The 24,984-nt window shown below is 44.4% G+C and overlaps 1 protein-coding gene across 5 annotated transcripts in view; it reads right to left on the bottom strand.

The window, feature by feature from the left end:
- Window positions 1-24,984, bottom strand: part of arid1b (AT-rich interactive domain 1B) — a 237,294-nt gene that overhangs the window by 201,226 nt on the left and 11,084 nt on the right. The gene's annotated exons all lie outside the window — the stretch shown is intronic.

Below are 24,984 nucleotides of genomic sequence, written 5' to 3'. Positions count from 1 at the left end.
GAGCTCGCAGAAAATATATTTCATTGCCAGCAACTACTGCTGCACGCTGTATTGTTATGCATTTCATAAATAAACTTTGATTTGATTGGATTTGATTTGATTTTGACCTGTTCCAGATTTCCACTTGGCTCTCCTTCACTTTCAGCTTCTGAAAGCCCCCCCTGCAACTTCTGCTGGGCAAAGAAACGTGCAAATCGCGCTGTGCAACTCTTTCATGGAACAGGAGAGGGCCAACGCCAGACCGGAAAGTATGTATTCACTCTTCGTTTAGAACAATTTCCAGCATTTTCGGCGTTCTGTGGTAAGCTTCCCCGCGTGTAATGCGAGGAGGTATCCTCGTAATGTTGACACACACGTGCAATTCATAGAAACGCTGAATCTGTGTCTCGCTGATCATGATAGGGTGTTTTGTGTACAGAAATGTGCAAAGAGTGCAATTCCTACAGCAGGGAATACAGATCCACAAGAGGGTCAGGTTTCCTGTCCTCACACGGCATATTCCCAGGCCACCTCCCTGAACAGGGGGCTCAGACCTGTTCAAAAAGACTCCCCGTCTATGGACTTCCACTGCTGGCTGGGGGGCACTGCCCATCTTCACGCTGGAAAGGTTTAAGGAGCTGAGCAGGGAAATCAGTTCCCTACAGCCTCCTTCCCACAGTAAACAGGATTTACTGCATAAACCTTCGGGGAGGAACAAGTGGTTTAACCCTCCTCCTCTCCCTCCGATTGGACACAGCTCAAGTCCGCTAACTAGTGGTGTAAAATACAGTCAAACTTGTTGTCCGATGTAAATTCCTGCTTCACCACAGGATACCATCTACTCCGCACAAATTCCAAAATCCGCCAGGATTTATGATTTCTAACTAAGGCAAAAGTAGCCCGGGCAAGCTTCTTCAACGCCACTCCTTTGACGTGAGTAGGAGACTTTTAGACGCCCCCCTGCTCACAGTATTGTTGTTCCGAGCACAGAAGGAGAAACTGCTCCATTCAGTGTTAAACGAATGATTTCTTGAATCCGTGCTGAGCCTCTTCTCACGTAATCGTGATTCCGTGCAAAACAACACAAAGACAAGGCTTTGCGAACGGGAAAGCTTTAATTAAAATATCTTCTTGGGGGTCTCTGTGCTCCCCTCCCATTAGAAGAAAAATATAAAAGAAACAGCTACTGTAGGATTAGTCAAATGCCATGTCATTAGACTTTAACAAGTTGCTTTCAAATAATTTGTCGGTACTGAAAGAATCTGAGGTAACACATTAATTAATTCTTTGATTGCTTTGAAGCATCCTGCTATTCACAGCAATAAGCCTCTCACACACTACAGTATTATAACTGTGTGCAAAACTGAAATGTGATGATGTATTTTACTGGTCCTCTGAGTTTTGTTCCAGCTGGATCCCTGACTTCAGGACACTATGCAGACTCTCCTCAACTGATGAATTTGCTCACTTATTCCTGACTACACAGCTCTTAACAGTTGATCAGTCTGAGGAAGAACAGACACACGTGGGAACCTGTATCACAAAACTCAGTTTTTCCTTAGTCTTCAGGGCAGCTGCCTACATTTAAGCAGGCGCACCTGGATGAGGGCAGCCCTGAAACTCCAACCGCGTTCAGCTGCTGAAGAGCCGAAAGCAACTTATTAAAAAAAAGGACTCAAAAACAGAAATCCAAAATAAATCAGACCGCTGTTTAAGAGCTCTGCTGGAGTGAAACCCAGAAGACACAAGAGTTACACAGGATCAGGACCGAGAGCCACTGGTGTATCTCAAAGATCAGTTTTGAAAGTGGCCATAAATATTAGGCCACTCGGAACACTCTCCGAAGAAAGAAATACATTATACGATACAACGTACAAAAAAATCATTGCATGAAAGAAAAATGTAACAGGGGCATCACCCATTTCTAGAATTAACAGGGATATGGAAAGATATTTACTGCCTGGGACATCTTACTACCGGGCTGGCTGGTTATTCAGCTACTAGATAAGTCTGGAAGGAGAAAAGATGTAGAGGAATGAAAGGCAATGACAACACCACAGCTCATAGCTCACAGCTCACCCTTCACAGTGGCGTGCACTCTGGGATGGAAATTTCCATAAAACTCAAATGTTCAAAGTTTTACAACAAGGTGTGCAGCCCATTACTAAAAGAATACAGAAAAACGGAAGCTCTACACAAACAAAAACCTCAGAAACCCGAAGAGTAGAGACTGAGATCGAAGGCTAGTTATTTCCTAATCAGAATTCAACTCATGCCGTGTTTCAAATCCATGTCAAAACTTTCCATGTCAAACGAGCCAAATTGAGAAGTTTTTGTTTTGTTGTACAGGCCAGGGAAGAGCCTCAGCTCCTAAACTTCTGTTCAGACAAGGAAACCGTCAATAGCTCTCTTAAAATGTCTACAAAACCTCAGCAAAAGAGTAATGGAAAAGGGTCTATGAACCCAAGGAAGAAGGTTTGACGTTTGCAGTTCCAACTGGACACATTATGTCATAAGAACACCAGACGAGAGACTGTCGGACAGCTGGGAGGGGCTGACAGTGCTGTAAAGTGGCAACGTGACAAGACTGACACCATTTTAATAATCCACAGGTTAAACTAGATGTAAAGATAGATTTTGTACAAATCGGACTCTGGCCTGGGGCCATTGCTCCTGACCTGGCTTGAGGGAATTTTAAACAGGCACCTGTTGGACGTGACACCTCAGAAACAGCTGAAAGGTGAGATAACATCTTCAGGAGTAACCAAGGGGCCATAAGCGGACTTTTTAACCCCGATTCATAGCAATAACAAGGCTGGAATCTGACTATAAACCCTCTGTAACACAGCTGGAGTTCAGAACACTGTCGAAGATACACCGTATATGCGTCTCCTTCACGGTTCACTGGAAGCGGCCGTTTTTGTTACCATTAAACTCGTCTTACACCTTCACTGGACTGTGCCGTGACTCCTTGCATCCCCATAATTTGCAGAGAAATGAAGTGAATTTCTTTAATGTCATTTGGCAGCCCAAGGAAGGCAATACAGGGGTGAAATGCTGTATTTGTCAATGAATAACTTTAAACATACATTCAGGCTCCACCACAAACTGTACGCAACAGGAACTTTTAAAAAACGAGACCTCAATTTTATGTGTTTGACTCCAGTCTCCTGAACACTGGTGAAATCAAGTGAGACCAGTTAACAGGAGCAAGAAACAAATATTGCAATATTTGCAAAAACGTGTACAAACACTTAGACGCTGAACATCTAGGACTGCCGACAAGAGAGTTTTGTGTAAAGTTTGCAATGGGACTCCGGGATAGGCATATTCTCTTCAACATTTCATTTTCTTATCCAGGTCCTTTCACACCTGGATAAGAAAGGAACATATGTGAGAATGCTGTTTGTTGACTACAGCTCAGCATTCAACACCATAGTGCCCTCAAAGCTCGTCATTAAGCTCCAGGACCTGGGACTGAACACCTCCCTCTGTAATTGGATCCTGGACTTCTTGATGGAACGTCCGCAGGTGGTGAAGGTGGGAACCAACATATCCTCTACCCTGACTCTAAACACTGGAGCCCCCCAGGCTGCGTGCTTAGCCCTGTCCTCTACTCCTTATTTACCCATGACTGTGTCACCAAGCATAACTCAAACTCCATCACCAAGTTTGCGGACGATACAACAGTCATTGGCCCGATCACAGATGGTGAGGAGTCTGCATACAGAGAGGAGGTTGAAACCCTGGCAGTGTGGTGCCAGGAGAACAACCCCTCTCTGAACATCAGTAAGAGATGATTGTGGACTATAGGAAACATCAGGGTGGAGACCACACACCTATTCACATCAATGGGACTGCAGTGGAGAGGGTCAGCAGCTTTAAGTTCCTGGGAGTTAACATCTCAGAGGATTTAACCTGGACTCAACACACCAACACCGTGGTCAAGACAGCACGGCAGCGCCTGTTCTTTCTCCGCAGGCTAAAGAGGTTCGGCATGCCGTCACATATCCAGGCCAACGTCTACAGGTGCACTATTGAGAGCATCCTGACTGGCTGCATCACTGCCTGGTATGGGAACTACTCCGCCCGGGATCGCAAAGTATTGCAGAGGGTGGTGAAGTCAGCGCTGCTTATCACCAGCTGTGAGCTACCAAGCATCCAGGAGATCTACTCAGCTAGATGTCTGAAGAAGGCCAGGTGCATTCTCAAGGACCCCAGTCATCCCAGTCACAAACTGGTTTCCCACCTACGGTCTGGTAAACGGTACCAAAGCATTCGGTCCAAGTCCAACAGACTACAGAACAGCTTCTACCTCCAGGCAATAAGACTGCTAAATAGCCAACCTGTAGCTCCTTAGCAAATCACCTGTATGGCTACATGGACACACAATTCTCACTATATTCAGCATAACTGCACTACATGTATATATTGCACACACCATGGACACATAACAGCTCTATTCATATTGAGTTTTATTCCATTTCAAAAATGTAACCTCAATTTTGTGATTTTTGTGTTTTTGTGATTGTTGCGATTCATGTGAGCTTGCAGAAAAAGACATTTCATTGCCAGCAACTACTGCTGCACGCTCTATTGTTGTGCATTTGATAAAAAAAACTATGATTTGATTTGATTGCTTGAAAGTGAGTGGATTTATATGAATCGATCTTTTAATGGGGATCCACCTTTTCCTAGTTGTACTTCAGAAGGATTTTCAGGTGTGGTTTGGGCCACTGATATATATATATATTCCCATGTTCATTGCGAGATTAGGCCAAGAAACAAAAAACATCCATTCTGGTATTAACCTGCACCCCTGTTTCTGAATGACATGCACACACAAACAGCATGGAGAAATGCAGTGATTTCCCATCTTTCCATCGGCTTTGCTACAGAAGTACATTTAGTGTGAGATCCCTGGCTGCAAGACGGTTCATGAATTAAAAAATACAGGGCAGTGTGCCACCGCAATATAGGCCACAGTTCGCATCGCTCGGTTTTCCAGCCTCCTCGAGTGCGTGCACTTTGCCAGAATGCCGAGTGCAATTCAAGCAAATCATTTCAGCTCTCTGCCAAGTTTTCAAACCAATTGCAACACTTAAAAGAAATTGTGAAGAATCAAACACTTGGGCCACACAGAGAGAGAAGGGGAGAGAGAGAGAGTGCGCAGTACTGTGCTGATGTTGTTCCAATTTTCAGTGCCTTGGCTGAACAGGCACTGAAACGCCACCATTTGAAACGATTAGCCCCAAAAGCTGAAAACACTGTGTTAATTAAGTTCCCGCCAAAAACACAACAGGTTTCATTAACGTGAGGACTGTAAAAAATTCCTTTGCTCTGTTTTTTTAGTGCACGTACTGTACTACTCTGCAGCTACAAGGACACTGCAATGCCTACGGAAGCGAACGATGAAGGCAGACAAGGTGAAAGGACAGGAAAAGGTGCACTTGTCCCCCTGCGAATCCTTCTCATCTGTTAACGTATTCATGCCTTCAAGAAAGGGAACTTAAAACAGGGATTTAAAACAAGACAATGGCAATGACAGTGGCTAATCAAATGACAAATACTCTCATGGAGTCCCGGCAGCCGCATCACCTCGGCGTGTCGGTCGTTTTGACGAATGGCTCTTTAAGCCCCACAGATAGCGCCCGTCCTTTGAGATGCAGTCGTCTCACATCAGAACCCCCCCCCACACACACACACTAGCTCCACTACTTCAAAGGCCCACGCGCAAGTGCATCAGTCCAGCACAGGGGTGGCCACCAGCAAGAATCGTGACCCCTCCCGTTTCCGTCTCTTAATTAGCCCTGCACATATTTCACAGCCTGCACGTTACACAGAAACCCGCCACACTGCCAACAACGGATGTCAGGCAGAAACAATCCAGACTTTTCACAGTACCAAGCACATCCTTCTCTGAGTTTCCTGAAATCACTCATAAATAAAGCTCTATTATTAGAACAATACACACAAACATCCGTTTCCTGTACGCTGAGGTGTCAAACACTGGGTTTTCATCTGCCGCGCTTCCTCGCAGCGTACGCAGCGAAACACTCAACACATGAACCAAAGCTTCTCTCTTCCTCAAGGAAGGCGCTTGCTTAAGCATTTCTTCCCTGCCAGGAGCTGCAGAACAAGCAGAGGTCAACTCCACACCGAAAACGAGAAAGGAAGGATCAGACATTGCTTTAGCAGATGAGAAGAAGGACCGACGACAGAACTGCTCATTTCTCTCTCTACTTTTTTTTTAGCGGGGCATTCATGTCTTCGTGTCCTTTGCAGGCAACACGCGCTGATGCAGCTTCCCAATTTAGGACATTTTCTAGATGTCCACACTTTCTGCTCACTTCGAAACAGAAATATTCATTCTGCTAGTGCCTTGGCCAACCCCACAGGCAAAAATGACGCCACATTAATTATGACTGCAAGACGCTGCCCTCCCTTGGTGCAATACACTCCGTTATTCTGTAGTGTGGAAATCATGCGAGCACAACAAGCATCCATTCCTCCTAAAGTGAACTTCTGTCATAAATGCCATACGTACTGTATTTATGACAGAAACAATAGCTTCGTCCCAACCATCCAGAACTTCACAACCGTGATTTTAAGTGGATAAAAAAACTGGCATTCAAACAGGAAGATTAAAGGCAAGTACACCTCAAGCAAAAGACTCTTGAGAGAGCTCAGCATTCCCAGGGTAACTGTGAGGATGGATGTAACAGGAAATTAAATCGTGCAGGACTGTAAGTGTGCTACGTCAAAGGACTGTGTGGGCAGGACACTTGTTTGGCGCCTGAAAAATGTCGGAGATCGGTGAAATTGTCGAGCGCAAACTTCAGTCTTTTAATTAATCTAACATATTCCAATGGCCTAGGCAAAACAGAAAGACCTGTGTTTTGCTTTAAAATGTCATCTTCATTAATTCTTGTGGTCGGTGTTCCCCGATCACGCAGTATAAAATGATTTTCGGCACTGCGGTGGATGTTCCAATGAAACATTCCTTCCTTTAAATACACTGTCACAACAGCAGCACGGCGGGTGTATTTTGCTTGAAAGAGTCTGTGTGCCAATGTACTCTCCCCCCAAGTCTCCCTGTCATTTTATGCACCATTTCTACAAAATGCATATTCGGAGCTTTTGAGCAGCCTGGATTTGAACATTATAGGGAGTGACTGCTGTATGTTTAGACCCTGTACCTGTTACTCTGTATCAGACAGACAGCCGATGTGGTATGCTTCCAGAGTCTTCTGGGACTACCTGCACGGGGCCCGTGTACACGCTGCAGGTGTTTAGTTCACAGACAGCGCCCTTTACACTACAACATAAACATTTACATCACCTGGCACAGTGTGCCTTACTGTCTCCAACACATCTGCATGTGGCCAGCCTGATAAAGACTGTCAAGCAACAAGTAAAGCTTTATCCCAGGCTGAAAAGAAGGCTCCACAGCCGAAACGTTGTGTTTCTTTTCAGCACGGAGTAAAGCTTTACTCGTTCCTACGCACGCCGACACAGCTACCTACCTGTAAGGCTATCAAGAGCTCACTGTGTAAGGAGATTCCCTCCTTAAAGGGCTGGGTCAGTCCAAGACTAGCAGAGAAAGACACCAGAAGAAGGTTTTAAACGTGTCCCAACGTGTCACCTGTTTTGGGAGATTCTTCTAAAGTGACGGAGACTCCTCACTGTAACCTGCCCTTGTTTTTTTTTTTAAGATAACTAGACTCTTCCACGGCCACTGAAGAAGAAGGAGAAGGTGACACAGCTGAGGACGAGGCCAAGCGGAGAACCGCTGACATTCACGCCCACCTGATCTGTCCCGGGCTCTCCCGGCAGGGGGCATTAAGCCAGAGGGCGGCAGGGCGGGAGCTTGGCAAGCAGAAAACCAAGCCACCCAGGAACAGCCAGCGCCTTTTCGTTTCAAACCTAGATCTCACAGAGGAAAAGAGTCTCCTCCTTCCCGGTTAAGGGCCAGGATGCACACAGGGCAAGGAAAGAGCAACTGGGAAAGGGGGGCTTTTACATCTTTACCACGTGAAAGTTTTCTTCATCGTGAAATTTTAATCCTGCTAACACGATCACAATACTGCAGCCCCCAATCCCATTATTATCAAATACAAGATGTATTATCCTATTGAGAGTAATTACAGCAAACAAACTCAATTTTCTACCAGCAGGCGAAAAAAAAACTCCAAAAAGTTTCAAAACAACAGAAAGCACCCTTTACTTTTTCTTAATTTTCTCTCAAGTAAAACGGACATTTGTCAAAACTGCTGAAGCCTAATATGGGCCAGAAACACCTCCCGTTATGTGGTAAGACAAATAAATTATTATTTTGTACCTGTCATTTTGTTCTAACACAAAGCATAATAGAAAAGCACAAATTATCACTTGGGTTTCTTTTATCTCCAATAATGTTCAAGCCCATATAACATTTTATCTATAGAAAATTATTCCTAATGCAGAGCGACTCAAACATTGTTGATTCATACAGTTCTAGGGGATCTTAATAGAATCCAAACCAAAAAAATAACTAGTTTCAGAAATAATTTCAATGTCAGCATTCAAAATGCACCGTATTTAAGACTATAGTTAAAATAAAAATAAGGGAAACTACTTTGAATACAACAAAGCTAGAGGCTTTAGTAATTAATGCTGAAGATCTGTATTTCCACATTAATGTGCAAATTCTTTCCTCCTGCTGACTCAGATTAGAAAATTAATTTCATGGATGCAAAGACAATACATCCGCCATCCAGTGTGAAAAAAATATTCTCCTAATTCCAAATTTACTTCAAACTATTTCTTATCGCTGTCCAGTATACAGAAATACCCAGGTTGCAAATTTTGTGAGCAAGTCAGAAATTTCAATTTGTGCCTTATCCACCAAAAACAGTTTCCAGGTGGTTTAAGAACATTTTCCACATAGTAACCATTTGGCTCTGTGTTCATCCAGACTCAAACTCAGGTAAGAGTTGTAAGAGTGACCTTCAATTGAGAGAAATTCATGTGTAAATTCAGGATTACACCTTTGCTGAGATGCCTGTGAGCAGGAAACGTATAATACCGATTTGCTAGTCTGTAATCCTACCAGCAGTCAGACCACTGAAACAGCTGTACAAAGTTACTGATTTTTTCATAAGGATCATTTCGGGTTATGTTTTACAGTGAACAGCTTTAGTATTACATTTTATACTACACACCGACACTAAGCACTGATTTTCATTTCAGCAAAGGTCCAGTCCTGGATTTGCACAACAGCTCTTTTGGTTAAGGGGCAGTTTGAAAACCTTACTCTGCCAGCCATATGGTCCCTCTGTACACTAAGCCCCCCTGTCTTCACTAGGCAACACCAGAGCAGGGTCTGCTCCAAGGACAGCCAACAACATGGTGTCACAAGAGCTCTCACAACCAAAAAGATGTTGAATGTCTAAGCCCCATGGTCAGTGTTGATCCTATATTGTTGTGTAAATTGCCTGTTCACAAGGCTTTTTTAGATGCCAAACAAAAGTGCAGGGGCATGTCGAAGGACAGAAATAGCATGTTTCTTGCCCAGCTCACTTGACGTATTTGCCTTAGCCTCATACCGTCATTGAGATTACTATAAAAAAAACATATACACATGTGCAAATCTAGGACTTGACAAAACAATATAGCGCCATCTGCTCACTTTCGCTTTAATTACTCAACCGTTTCAAGATCCAGATCCCACTGACAGCACGAACCTCAAACGGTGTCCGCCACAGTCCCCTGTGTTCACCCTTGCGGAGCGCAGGGCTCAGGTCACCAACGGGACCGCGCACGGCCCCACCACTGACGGAGTCAAAGCCAGGACCCCGCCGAGCCCCTCGTGAAGCTCGCCGCACGACCCTCCCGCGCGCTGCACCACAGACGACACACCCGGTCGCTTTCACAGCCCAGACCACTGGAGTTTCGTACAAAGCCAGCGAAGCATGACAGCTCGCGAAGAATGGGGGGGGGGAAAACCACAGAAAACGGCCTGGAATGCGACAGCTCGTCACGTTACGCCTTCGATGGTATGGATACCAGCGGTCCTCCACACGTACAGTGGCAATGAACTAATCAGGTTAATCGCCGGGAATATTTTACTGAGGTGCGGACAAACCTCCGCCATCTGTTCGTATTGCACATCCCTTCATACTCCCAGAGCTCGTGTGGGAAGGGCGGCCTTAGAGAGTTGAGGAATTTGCCCTCGTGCCTCCTCTCCACAGCAACAGAGGCCAAGAGAAAGAGCCAGCGGAGGCCCATGCCGCGCTGCAGGCAGACCGGCACGCCGGGTCTACGGTACGAGAACTCGGGCGACGTCCCAGAATGACCGCACGTACCACCGCGGAGGGGAAGACACACGATTTTAAGGGGAGCAACTGTCAGGGTTCTGGACTTGTACCCGGACGACCGGGGGTCCAAATCGCAGGTGAGACGCTGGAGTCGCATCCCTGAGGGAGTCGCACAGGTGGAGTGGCCAGCTGTAGAAATGCCACCCAGCACAGCTAGTTAAGAGTGGCCAGCTAGTGATGCAAGGTTGCGGGTTTAGTCCCTGTGGAGGCCAGCTGTTCTGCACTTCAGTTTCCAAAACCACGTTGTAATTGATCCTTCCACTGATATAGGGCTTTCCTGGACACTCCACTCAAAGCGTTGTAGAGGTAAAGGGAATCTTACTACCACCACCAGTGTGCAGCCCCACCTGGATGATGTGATGGCAGCCATAGTGCACCAGTACACTCCCCACACACCAGCTCTCAGTGGGGAGGAGAGCAGAGTGAGGAAGCCAGTTCATAGATGGGAATTATTTGGAGGCCATGACTGGTAAAGGCCAGGGGGGAAATTTGGCCAGGACTCCAGAGAAACACCCTGGGATTTTTAACAACCACTGAGAGACAGGACCTCTTGTGTCATCACCTTTTTATGGTATAGTGTTCCTGTCATTATACTGGTACATTAGGACCCACACAGACCGCGGGGTGAGCGCCCCCTACTGGTCCCACTAACACCTCTTGTTTTCCACTAAACGGATAAGATGGACTGGGGCTTCTGTAACCATTCTTGTGTGTACATCCTATTAAAACAAAACATCCTACAATGTAAAAACAAGCAGTCCTCCTACAGAGTACAGCATTATTTCTGCTAATCAGCTGAAATACTGTTTTTAATTTCAAGCTAATTTTTTTTTAATGATCAGACAATGCGTATCAGGGCCAGACATCCCTCCTAAACTTCATCTGTGGGCAGCAACTAAACTCCAGGACAGGACTGCACCGTCGAATCTGATTTTCCAGAACATGGAACCGTTAGCTAAATTAAAAACATTAACTTTCTGGACTGCTGCCAGACTCAAGACCTACATTTCATAATACTGATGGATGTGCAGTCTTCTCTTTTTCTAAATACTGTATTAATGTGTGCACAACAGGCAATCCTTACAAGGATTTGTAAGTATAGGTACTTCTAGGACATGACATAAAAAGTGGCCAACAAGCAGAATCATGAAGAGACTAGAGGCAACAAAGTTGTTTAGTTTTGCTGGGAAGCGCAGCACACAAAAGGAATACATGTCAAACTTCCATCAGTGGCAGGGGTCTAAGAAGTCCAACTTGTGATCCATCTGTTTTTCTAATGACCGTATTCAAGTGAATGAAGAATGTACCACTTGAGAAAAGACACCCGTTCAGAAACTTTGGCCCGTTCACTTGGCAGGAGAAAAGGAGAGTGTCTGCAGGCTGATTTAAATGCTCTGACACTATCAGACCCCCATTGCGATGAAAGAAACAGCACTAGGGGAGCCAAGCCATTAGGTAATTCCCCTACTAAATGTTGATTTATGCTTTATTTTTATTCGAACCTGTAATTCTCCGGAGAAGAAATGCATGACTAAGCACACAGAAGTCAGTTTTGACGACACTGCCCGGCATGTCTGCCAAAGGGATTTCTTGCGGAATTTGGCTAACTCATTAAAATTAGCATCTAAAATGGGCCTTTCTGAAGGCTTACATAATAACAACTGAACCGCTAAGTGTATTTATATATTAACAGAAATTAAATACTACAAAACACTCGCAAACAACATGAATACATTAACAAGACACTACAGTAAAATGGTCCTTTGGGTAAAATTCATGGGCACATTTTAGTTTTCAGCTGTCCATCGGCATTTCTGCTGATGCAGTGTAAGACAGCTATTTCCCAATGCCCGCTAGAACTAAAACTTCCTATATGAAAGAGACTAAGTTTACTGAATATACAACAATATGAAAACACAAAACAACCACTAGCAAAGAGGATAATGTATTTTATTAATATTTAAACCATCTCATTTATACCTTCAGCTACTCAATATTTTAGCTTAAGGCCAAAGCACTTTGTCACACAGCATCAAAAACCCACAGACAACCCGACCTTCTGTGTTTCAGTGTATATTAGATATTCATTAAACAATCTCAACAAAATGGATTTAATTATTGGACTGTATGCTGATGATTTGTTTACTCAGCAGGAAACCTACAGTTAATTAAAAGAATTGATTTTCATTTTATTTCGGGCGAGATATTTAACAGCATATCGTTGTCATCTCGATTCAGAAGACCTAAGTTCATGTTTTCAGAGTTTTTATAACTACACATATGCAAGTGAGAGTTTTTCTTATTTTGAAAAAAACTAACAGTGAATGTGCACAAAACTAGATCAAGAGTGTGACAGAAACAATATGACAGGCTTTGTGGGTTACCCTTAAATCAACAACTTCTACCTAGAGAAACGGTTTGACCACTGACACAAGTACTGTGTATGCAGTGTGGGGATCATTTGGGATGAAAACACCAACAGCCTCTAGCTCTCCGAATGCACACTGTAGTGAGGTTCTTAGCAAGGCAAGAGAGACCATCTTAACGGCTCAGGGTGGACACATCCAGGTTTATGTCAAGCTGAAAGGCGAGAAGAAACTGATGATGTTGAAGAGGTGCCACTGACAGAATCTTCCTGGTTTCTTTTCACTTGTGGCATTGCAACAAAAAAAAGGAAAATAAAAACAGTAACAGGGCTACACGGATGTTATTACATGTATTTAACTGTGTCGCGCGCACACAAAAAAAAGAGAGCAATTGGAATTTTGTGAAAGTTTGTGCTTTTTATTCAGAACTCACAAGACTTACAAAATGACTCATCTTGGGTGACATGCTGGTCTCTGGCTTAAAGTCCACGCAGTAGTGGTTCAACAAATTGGACCACTACTGCACTGGACTATAGTAATATCCAGCCCCAGCAAGTTAGAGGGGAATTTTGTAAGCTCAGTCTTGGCTGTAAAGGGTGTCACAGTGGTCAGCATTGCTGCCCGGGGTGCTGTCTGTGTGGAGTTTGCATGTTCTCCCCATGTTCATGTGGGTTTCCTCCAGATGCTCTGGTTTCCTACCACAGTCCAAAGACATACTGGTAGCTTAATTGCCTTCTGGCAAAGTTGCTGAAAGCTGCGAGACTTTTACACAGTGCATTAATGACAGGTGAAATGAAGAGCTTGTGTATTTATGTTGTGCATGGCTAAAAAAGCGAAAAAGGGTGATGGTGATCACGGAGGAGAAGCTCCGTGAATTGATGCTTGTCCGTTAGAACCCGGTGTTGTTGAATATGTCAGCGGCATATTCACAAGCGTAACATGATCATTTAACATGATCTAATAGTAACGTTTTACTCCTGTTAAATTATCCAATACAAAAATACGGCGATAACATTGAACGTAACATGCCACACACAACGTTAATTAGCCTACATACAGTATTAAAAATATTCTGGATGGGCTAAAAGGAGAGACTTGATTGGCCAGTAAAACCTATATTTGCACCTGGGGCTCTGGCGAATTGCGGTCATTTTCGCGAACACAAACCCTCGCGAATGGGTGGCTTTTGCTGTGCCACACGCCCAACTCGTTACGTCTCCGGGTTTACAGATCTGCTCTACTGTCAGGGCACCCCAAAAATCAACACCCCCATCTCCCAGCCAGTCCCACTTCGCTACCGTGTCACTGGTTCAAAACCTGAGACAGTCTCGAGAGCTCAGAAGTGCCTTTGTGCTTTAAATGGGCCCCTTTACGCTTGTTTAAAATCAATTAGAAATAGTGGCCCAGCATAAAGGTATTTTATTTCGCAGTTATCATCATGGCACGTAGGAAAAGGCAGAAAGGGCCATTCACTTAAAACTATAGCTTTTTTATTACCACAAAGGACACTGACAAGAGAGGGAAAGCATTCTGTGATTCACTGTTGAAATGTTTATTACCTGCCAGGCGACGTGACTAGTAATTAAAAAAAAACTATAAACGTTTTTAGATGTACACCCACGTGGAAAGTGCATAAGAGATCAACTTTATAATTAAAAATACCTCTAAATCAATACCGCTAAAATGTTTATTTGGCCTTCGTTTTTTAAAATGATTCTATTTTCAGTAATTACCAGGACAACAGGCAACGTTGCCGTTTCAAATTGCAATGATACGATCGTCACTGTAGCAGCTTAGCGATTTCGGCTTCATCATTATTTCTGAACGCTACACGTCTGGCGACGAGTTCGGCGGCGGTGTGTTACTGTCCTGTTGACTGAACCCGCTGCTTGAGAAAGCGGCTACACAGTGGAAACAGGGCCTCACACCTTCAGAGAGTCAATCCCACTTCTCCGTATCTCTTCTGAGGTCATTTCTTTCAACAAGCGACTTGCAAGTCATGTAATCAACTTCGTGGCAGTAGTCTTCAAGGCTCTTCAGCCGGTCTGGGTTGGTTTCACATCATGGGCCGGAGACGGTCAATAAAAATAACTCACTATCCTTTTGCAGACATTCCTTTGTTGACTTTGTAAAATGTATTAACGGCCCAGTTCAAATACAATATTATGCCCATAACTTCTGGCACTGGGGAACACAAAATTACTTTGTCGCATTCATCAGTCCTTCTAGAAATAGAAAGGGCGGAATTTACCAAGGAAGAAAAACAAGCCCACATCGTACGACAACATTGCCCGTGAGAACATGTGTACTCCACACGGAAGGGTCCCCAGGCTGGAATTGACCCCAGGACCAAAGAGATTGGACACAGTGTCCATGGGACTGTCCCACCTCCTTTGACTCGGATTAGTTTCGGTGCATATTGCACACAATCTTTACAACTAAAACACTGTCAAATATGAACCCAAGTCTAAATAACATATCCACACCTACAGTACAAGGAAGAAATGGACTACATTTTCTTCCACGTTAAACTGGTTGAGGAGCAGTGGTGCTTCCATCACGGCAATATAAATAGCTTCTTTTCACCATTAATTAATTGAACAAGACCTTTCACATTCGAACAGTAATCAATCATATCATTTATCACCGGAATCCTTGGAGTTCACATTAATTTCAATACAGTGCCGTCAAGGATAACTGGGTCATTGCAAAAGGATTCTGCACACCAGCTGCCTACAGTCCCGATCACAAAAGACAATTCCTTCAGGACCTTTAATTATGTCTTAAATTACAAATGATTTATACGATGAGTCGGAGAAAGGAGACTGATGCAAAATAATACACCTAGGAACGAAAATAAAATACACTACAAACACGACGCAGATATTTTTTGACCTAGAAAAAGAAAATCATCTTGCAGCAAGATGTTTCTTCTAGTGCAGCATCACACACACATCAATTTAGCCTCTGTTCAGTAGATTCGATACCTTCTCAGTCATCTATCATAATGATGCGCAGACTTTACGCACACGACCATACAATACCTGCAACAGTGCCTGTGTTGCCCAAATGTGAAGCAAGGGAGTCTAACCCCTTTTGCAAGTCTAACCTCCAGGATTAGACCTCCAGCAATCTTTCTGAGATATTAAAGAGCAACTCTAATGATGATCAGGTCCACTCCCTGAGGAGTAAACTCTATACAGAGAGAAGACAAGTATTGAAACAGTTATATAATGCGTATAAGGGCAGTGACAAGTGTATAATTGCACAGGCCCCCTGAACTCCAAATGCTTCACCCATTTTGTAGCTATTTTTCTATTACGTTCAGTGCTAAATGCTTTCATGGCTCATCGGTGAACATAACTTATAACAGTTCTGTTCCTGAATAGCCGTTGCACAGGCGGAGCTGAGCATAAAGGTTTCGAACAACACACCGTGGCGTGTGAGAGTTAATCAGCTGCATCACAGGTGTTCTGTCTTTCTCATCTTTTCCCAAGCTGAATTGGAAGTGCAGAAGGCTAAATGTGGGAACAGCTCGGTCCCCTTTCTGTCTTCCCTTCCCCAGGTAACCACTGTCTGAACACCCGTCTTAAAAAGACTCCTTCATCGGGAAGCCAATCTGATCACTTAAACAAAGTGAAGAAATATGCCGCTGGCTTACAAAGGCCTATCCCTAGCAAAAAAAATGAAATCAGGACTGCAGGCCAACGCGTCCACTTGACATTAAGGGGCGTTCATGGGATGCAAAGTGTTTCTTCCTTCTGGCAGCCCCCCCAGGACCCCCAGGGGTGACCGGCTCTTTCATTCGGAGTGAACACTAGCCGGGGCGTGCTGGAACTGAAAGACCGACCAGCGGGAGACTCATCAAACAGCTTGAGTCGAGCTTTTGGGCAGCGCGGTTTCCCCGTGCCAGTCCGATCACTTCTTCCTTCGGGTCTATCTGCTCCGTCAATAGAGCTCTCCTGAAGTAACGACCCAGGAACCCGCGGACTGCTGTTTCAGGGAAGCCGGGAGCGGAGAGCAGTGAATAGAGGGATTTCTGGGAAACAGTGTTGACACAGCTTAACAGGGGGGACCTTTCCGTGATTTTTTTTTTGCAATTGGATTTCTTTTTGGTCACCCCCAGCTAAAGACGCTTTTACGTTCTGTGAAGGCAGAGGTCTTGCAGAGGACTCGTTTCGCAACTCGCTGCTGAAAACCGAACGTGAGTCACGCTAAGTTTCACGCCCCCTTCGGCGCAGTTCCCAGCTCGGCACCGCGGGCGACTGCGCAGGTGCCGAACAGTGAAGACTCAAGCACGACTCGGACCCCCCCTCCATCCCGCGCGTGGGCCGGAGACGTCCGGTTAAAATCGGGATCGCCCGATCCCAATCCTGTGGCCGGAAGGTCCACCTTCCGGTTTTCATTCCAGCTGAGCCTTAACTGAACCCTCCATCGAATTAATCAGCTGCCACAGTGGGACGCCTGCAAGTACCCTTGCAACTCAAGGGTTGGCCATTTGAGTTTAATTTCATTTAAAAAACTGTGCCATAGAAATGCAATGGAGAAAAATATACAGTATTGGAAATGCAACAGCTAAAAGGCTGCCTCCAGCAGGTTTAACAACTGAAAAACGGTCACACAGGGCAAATTAATCCTGTTAATAAATTGACTGCATATTCCACTGACAACCTGGAATAAAAACCGACAGGTGTGAGTCTCCGGGACCAGGACTGGGAAACACTTTTATACCACATTAACATGTCCATTGAGTACTGTATAGGTGGAGCTACAAGTGAAGCGCACACTGCTGGTCCCTAACCCTGCTCCCTTCCATTTCTTCTCAAGGGAGAAGCCTCCCTGCAACGATTACATCTTACGGTCCATAAACTCCATATTGACACTGCTCGTACGGGGAAAAGGTTCAGCTTCATCCGCCATTGTGCTATAAGGTGTGAAGGTGTGGCAGGGACCCCCCGTCTGTACTGCAGAGTCTCCGCAAAGCCCAGCACACGTGGACGGGGTGGGGGGCCCCAAAACAGGAGCCGCCATTTTCCGCCAGTCCAAGGCCAGTGTCTGCCCAAGCAACAACAGATACAAATAACAGATGAAATACACATCACCTAGGCCTGTCCTAGTCTGTGTATATTTCAACTCTCAGCAGCATCCCCGGGACACGTCAACTAAAGCAAAGAACGGTTTGCCCAAATCAGACAAATAAAACGCTTGCTAAGCACCTTGACACCAAAAAATCCCTGTCATTCTAACAATCTCCCCTACACATTGATCAACTATGATCCAGCCCTTTTCAGATCTCACCATCCCATATGGCAGAAAGCAAGCCTAAACGAAAGCACATTGGGACTATAAAGCAATTTCATCCATTATTCGAAACCTTCAACAACCTAAGTGGAAACAGATTTTCAACTGTGTTTTCTCACCAGCAGACCTCGTGGCAGGTTTGGGAGACCAGGGAAAGACAACCCGTTATTTTCCTGCCTAGTTAGCGGGGATCATTTTTTAAAAAGGAGCAGAAGCAGCAGCAACAGCAGAGATATGAAGGGAGGGCCTGTGGTTGTGTAGACATTAGTTTACCTTTTCAGATAAAGGACTGGAAAACATTGGGAGGCTTGGTAACACGGAGGTGAGCTCTGTTTACTTACTGGCAATTGTTTTTAGTGACCGAATGCAAGTTCAAATCAATTCAATTTCTATATAGCGCCTTTCACAATAAGGTTGCCCCGAGGCGCAACGTCTGTATGGAGTTTGCATGTTCTCTCTTAGCTAAATTGTCTAAAGTGTGTGTGTGTGTGTGTCGATTGGCTTCTCATCCAGGATGTGCTACACTCTATGCTTTGGGAATAGGCACCAAGTTGCTGCGACTCTGAGCAGGAATAAGCAACTCTCCAATAATGGATGGGTTATAAAACACACTCTCAGCATTTATACTGAATTCTAGCACTTTGCAAGCTTGTTGGCAAGCACAGTGAGTTGGTAGTAAATGCCTACTGCTCCATTTGCCATTGCTAGAATATCTAATGAGAGACTCCGACTGCCAAAAGCCTACCCTTGAATCGCTAGATAACCTTTAAAAGCTCCTTAGAAATTGTAAAGCATATTATTTAGGAAAGAATGAGTCTTCCGGGTTACGGTTTGTAGACCATACCATTTTTTTTCCATCACATTTCCTAAAAGAGGTTAACGTCAAAAAGCAGAACCTTTTGCCTGCACCTGTAGGACCTTGATCCGTGCACTGTCAGCCCACTAGCCCTGCTCAGGGTCTCCGTGGCCCAGTTAAACAATCCTACGCAATTTTAACTGTTTCAAGGAGAGGACATTTCGACAGCTTTGCTCAGCTAGTACACATAAAAAAAAAAAATCAGACTGTTACACACCAGACCACATTATTCATGAATCTTTCATGCACAGTATGTTACACCCATATAGTATGTTACATGTTACACAATGTGAAGTCACGATATCGGATCTACAAGCCCAACAGCAGGATTTCACCCCCGGCCGAAAGCTCTCCTATGTACGATTGGCACTTTCCGAACAAAAAATGAGACCAGGCCTGTGGTAAAACAGGACATGTCCTCTTTCCCAGGCCTAATTTAGGATTCAATTACAATCCCCCTCAAAACCATTGGCTTTGCCATTAATTATTTTAAGATGAGCCTGACAGGAAAGCACCTCCCACAAACGTTGGCGTATGCCGAGCTGTAGAAGCCCCGGCATTCTTTTCCTTGCTTTCTACGAAGGTCCGTAAAATGCCCCTTTTAGATCCGTGCCGTTTTCCCCCTTCACTTTTCTGCTCCCCTGGAGTTCCTTTCTTCCAGCACGCCGCTAAGTCTCGACACAATTCAGGCCGATCGCATGACTGGACTGGCTGTAAGTGCTAAGCAAACACTCAACTCCTGTTTCACTCAGGAGAGCAGAGTGTTTCGCTTTTCAGGCCTGCCTGTTGTCTCTTGCTCATTTTATATTAATGGATTTCCCACCTGTGGTTCACACCCCGTCTTCCATTTAAACATCCAATATGTAAGCAGTTGTAAAGTATATGTGTCATAATAAATTGATTATGCAGCTCATATAAGCAAGCTGTTTTACATAAGGTGTTTTGATACACCAGGCCTATAATTTACCACCACACAACATGTGAACACCCCAGCAATCTAAATTGGAAATTATAGGAGGCAGGTCTGTAGGTGCCCACTTACAAATGATCTGCATCTCTTCTGGACCAAAAACGGGGACTACATTCTCGTTTATTAACACACTACTCACACAGTCTTGTAAATCTCTTTTAAACAAGTTTAATTCTAGCCTCCTTTAAACAAACGTTTTCAGGAAACACATTTTTCATACAGAGGTGCATTTCCATATGTTTACATACACCAAGTGTTCCCAAGTACACAAGATATTCTTCCTTCTAAAAATACAATTGCCAAATACAGACCTTTTGAATTGCATATTCAAAATTTTGTACTAGATTCTGTCTGTAGAGCCTCCATTGATATTGTATTCATGAACTAGTAATGGAAAATGTCAATGAATCTTGTGAATAAAGGGTCTGTCATTTTTTAAAGAAATTGATAATCTATCCAGACAATATGCTCTTCCCTCATCTTTACAGCTCCATATTCCTTCTTCGACTCGCTAATAAGCACATCTGGAATTATTTAAGCTGTTAAACATGGGTCTCTTAATACTGCCCATCAGAACAGCTGTGACTAGGTTTTTGCTTCAAGATCAGGCTGTAGGTCCCAAGCACTTGCAGGTGCTTTTTCCTCACCATACGGTTTGGTTCAAGAGCAGTAAGAATAAAAGTGCACTACACGCCAGCAAGATCCGATTGAGAATACTGTGTACACCCTTCATCACCAAGATACAAGAAAGATAGTGCTGCCCTAGAATCAGTTCAGAGAAGAGCCACCAGATAAATTCCGGGTCTCCTGGGAATGTCCTTACAAAGCCTTTGTAGAATTGAACAGAGGAAGCTCAGAGGAAACCAGATTCAAGTGCTCAAAATCCCTAAAGGCATTTACAAAGCCAGACCAGGGGACATCTTCAGTATAAACAGATAGGAAGCAGGGGACACAGGTGGAACCCAAGGAAGCACTACTTTAGACCGAGGGTTGCAGGAGAATGGAACAAGCTACCCAGCCATGTCATTTTTATGTTCACATACTGTTTTGATATTCATGTTTACAATTACACTGAGCAGCAAAAGAAACGTATCGGTTGTAACAACGTCAAAATTGCAGTTATCAGGAAAACGCAATGTATTTTGCTGCAGGTGCACTGCCATTTTATTGAACAGACACGCCCTTACACAAATGTATTGTGCTTATTAACCTTCGTCAATAACAGGAGGCCGACTGCAAAAAATCACCAGGGGCAAATGCTGTCTTGTGGAATTCTGTCCCATTCCTCTTATAAAGCCCGGAGAGGCTCGTGGCTCCACTGGTCTCCGAGGCCGAGATCAGGAAAGGCACCCTCCCAGCTTTCGTCCCACAGGTGTTCAGTACCGTCACACTCCCTTGTCTGAAGAAAACCCTCGGGACTCGAGCAGCACGAAGACAAATACAGTCGTATTGGGACGAGCCAACGGGAAGGGCAGCGACTGGAAGCCCCAGGAAATGACCGCTGTGCACAGAGCCGGCAGGGAGCAGACAACTCTAGCAGAGTAATGCACCAATAGCATGAAAGCTTCATTCTCCTGAGAAACTTGGCACGAGGGTTCCATTATGGAACCGAACAGGCTCAACCACTGCGTGACGTGTCCAACGAGCTCTTACTACTGAGGTCACTGGTGCTTGGGTAACGGGCAACGTCACCTGACCTCGCGTACTGGGCAGTCATGAATGATCAGTTACTCAAGAACGGTGCCAATCAATACACAAAATCCATACACTTTTAATTATTTTTTCCTTAAACTTACATGCACAAACAGGGAAGTTTATTTTGATAGTATTTTTTATGAAATACTTAAAACTTGTGTCGTGTGCTCCCTAAGCAAATTGCTGTACAGTACATCCAAACATCATCAGCACCATATGTACAATATGTAACTATGTCAGGTTTATTATATGAGTCGTTAAGGTAAGATTGTAAAAAAAAAAGCATTAATATTTTGCACAATCAACAAAGGTGCAGCAGACTGGCCCTGAAGTCCCCACTGATATAGAAACAGTAAAACAGAATACTACATGCCACTGTACTAGCAATATGCATGAGTGGTAATACACAGATTGCCACGAGGGATCTCCGTAATTTCATTAGCCCCGTTGATCATGCAACATCTGGAGTCTTAAACCACACAGATGCAGGAAACATCATGAACGCACAACTCCATGTTTGACACAGGCGGACTGAACGAAACCATAAACTGGTACAGTATTGTCCGCTGCAAAACACGGAACACTAGCCATTATCCAAATCTAAATCCAGACATGGACCGTAAACACTCAGCGTTATTCAACAAAGTGATGAGTCTTGAGAGATTGCAGTTATGGACACAAGCGAACCTATGCTGAGAAAACACACAGGTTATCCAGAAAAGGGGCGATTACTTTCCAGATGAAATCTACCCTGGTACACTGTTGCAAAGGGAACCAAGTTGCGGTCATCTGAAATAAACCTAGCGCGGACAAAGGTTAATCAGACCGGGCAGAAGAGTTAGCACAATCTCAACACAACGCCCACAGCTGTTCTAAACAGACGCTCACAGAGCGAACGGTAATTAGAAGTGAGATCTTTAATTTTTTTCACAAAATATTTTATCTCATTGCCCCGCGACGGACCAGCGACTCATGCAGGGTGGACCCCGCTGCCTTCTGGGATAGGCCCGGGCTCCCCCCCGCGACCCAGTATTAGATAAAGCAGAAAACGGAGGGACAGGTTTTATCTCGAGCACCACAAGCTCCTGCTCCCTCTAGCAAGTGTCCATGTCTCGGCGTCTTACGCACGGAAATTCACAGGAGCAGGAAGGAGAACAGGGAAGCTGATCTGTGGCCCTGTGTGTCCCACCAACCCATCGCTCGCTGTAGGGTGACGTCTGTTGGAAAGACAGGCCAGGCCCTACAGGGAGAAGTCACCGACTTCACTGCCAACAGGTTCCACAGGAGAAACAGCTTCCTAAAGTCCTACAGATTTTCCAAAGCAGCAGAGAAGGAACTGAGGAACAGGGAGAGTGTTTAGTACAGGCACTGATCTTCAACAATGAAGAGAAGCTACTGGTACAGGACAACAAGACGGTTTGGGTTTTAACACAGCCCAGCCGGACATTTTTATTTTTTACAGGAAGTCAACAAAAGTAGGATTGCCATTTTCTCTAACTGGGGCCACGTGGCACGCTGGACTAAATGGCCTTCTTTCTGATTTGTAACCTTCTGTGTTTCCTTCTTACATAAGAGAGTTAAAAACAATAAGCCATTCGGCCTATCTAGCTCATTTCGGTAGCAGCTAATTGATCCAGGGACCTCATTCAACTGTTTCTTGAAAGAAAGTCGGGTATCGGCTTCAACAATATGGCTGGAAAGCTTGTTCCACATTCCCCACAAGCCTCTGGGGTAGAGAAGTGCCTCCTACTCTCATATTAAAACCACGTCCACACAGTTTCCACTTGTGTCCACTGGCACACGTTTCACTGTCGATTTCGAAGACGTCCGCTGGGTTGACCTTTGTCAATGCCTTTGAGGATTCTGAATAGTTGTCATCGGGTCCCCTACGTTAAATAAAGACCACATATAAGATTCAGCCGTCTTTTTTTCCTGTACATGACACTGGTTAAATCCACAGAAAATACGTACCTGTTCTGCCTGTGCATTTAAGAAAACTGCAATATTATGTGGTCAGATGAAAACTTCAGTCAAGCCAGCAGGAGGACCTATAGCTTCTACATTTCTTCAGCCTCCCCCAATCACACTGTAACTGTAGTCCAACAGATTACGGAACAGCTTCTGCAGTACCTCCAGGCAGTAAGACTGCTAAATAGCCAAGCTGCAGCTCCTTCAGCAAATCACCTGTAATGGCTCCATGGACACACAGTTTTCACTGTATTCAGCATAACTGCACTACTTGTATATATTGCACACACCATGGACACATAGCAGCTCTATTCATATTGAGTTTTATTTAATTTCTATTACATCTATTATGATGTGACCTTATTTTCGTAACCTCAATTTTGTGATTTGTGTTTTTTTGTGAGCTCGCAGAAAAGACATTTCATTGCCAGCAACTACTGCTGCACGCTGTATTATTGTGCATTTGATAAATAAACTTTGGATTTGATTTTGATTTGAAACTAGACAGCATTCCACTGACTCTCCAAGACTTTTGGTTTCTGTCTAAACGGTCCAATAGCAAATGGTAAGGCAACACAACATGGTGGAAATTTACATTCTGATGTAAAAATCTGATTGATTTAGAAAAAGCCTGTCACATGCCTATGAGGTGGTATACATACCACAAAATAAATAAACTTAACTACTCAACGAAAAATTAATGTCGGCTCTTAGGGGCCTTTTTTAATTACAGCAGCGCCGATCCTTTCTGATAACGTGTTTAGCATGTAATATACACACATGGGGGCCGAGTTGTGATACATTTCAGGACTTTTTTAATTAGTAGTGAGTAATTACTATTTATCACTGAGCAGCTTATGTTATATGCAGGCTAATGGATAATGCCAGCGACAATGCAACTCAGTTCCTTATCTCTCGTTCTAAGTAGTTTAATGCGAGCACATTATCCACAGGTCTGGTAACACGCACAGGTAGCTACAGCGCAAGACTACTTCCAGAGATTTGAAAAGCAGTCATTTTACAGTCCTACCCTGGTAATCCAGATTTATTTGGTCGTACTGACAATTCATTTTGTGCGCTGGCTTTTGTTTTACGGGTAGCGTGTTATGCCTGCGCAACTGCGATACCACAAACTAACATGCTTTTTGAAAACGTTGCGTCAAAAAACGAAGCATCTAATGCCCGAAACCTATATAAACAACCAGAAAACGAATACTCAACCTTCCACATCAAGTTATCCCCGAGAGCACCCTACAGTATGCTCACAAATTAGACGTTCAGAAGCGGTTTCGCCACAGTGAAGGCGAGCGCCACAGCTCTCCCACAAAGGTAACCCCTCACTTCGTCAGAAACAACGTTGCCCGTCGCCGCGGCCCGAATGAAGCTTTTTTTTAAAAAAACGGTGTCCTTTTAGATATAACACCACCCGGAAGCATTTCCCTCTTGAGTGGCGTCCTTTTTGGATGCACCAGACCCAAAAGGCAAACGTGC

Source organism: Lepisosteus oculatus, chromosome 2 (genome assembly GCF_040954835.1).
Source record: "Lepisosteus oculatus isolate fLepOcu1 chromosome 2, fLepOcu1.hap2, whole genome shotgun sequence".
In the NCBI taxonomy this organism is placed as follows: domain Eukaryota; kingdom Metazoa; phylum Chordata; class Actinopteri; order Semionotiformes; family Lepisosteidae; genus Lepisosteus; species Lepisosteus oculatus.
This window is presented reverse-complemented; position numbering and strand designations above follow the sequence as displayed.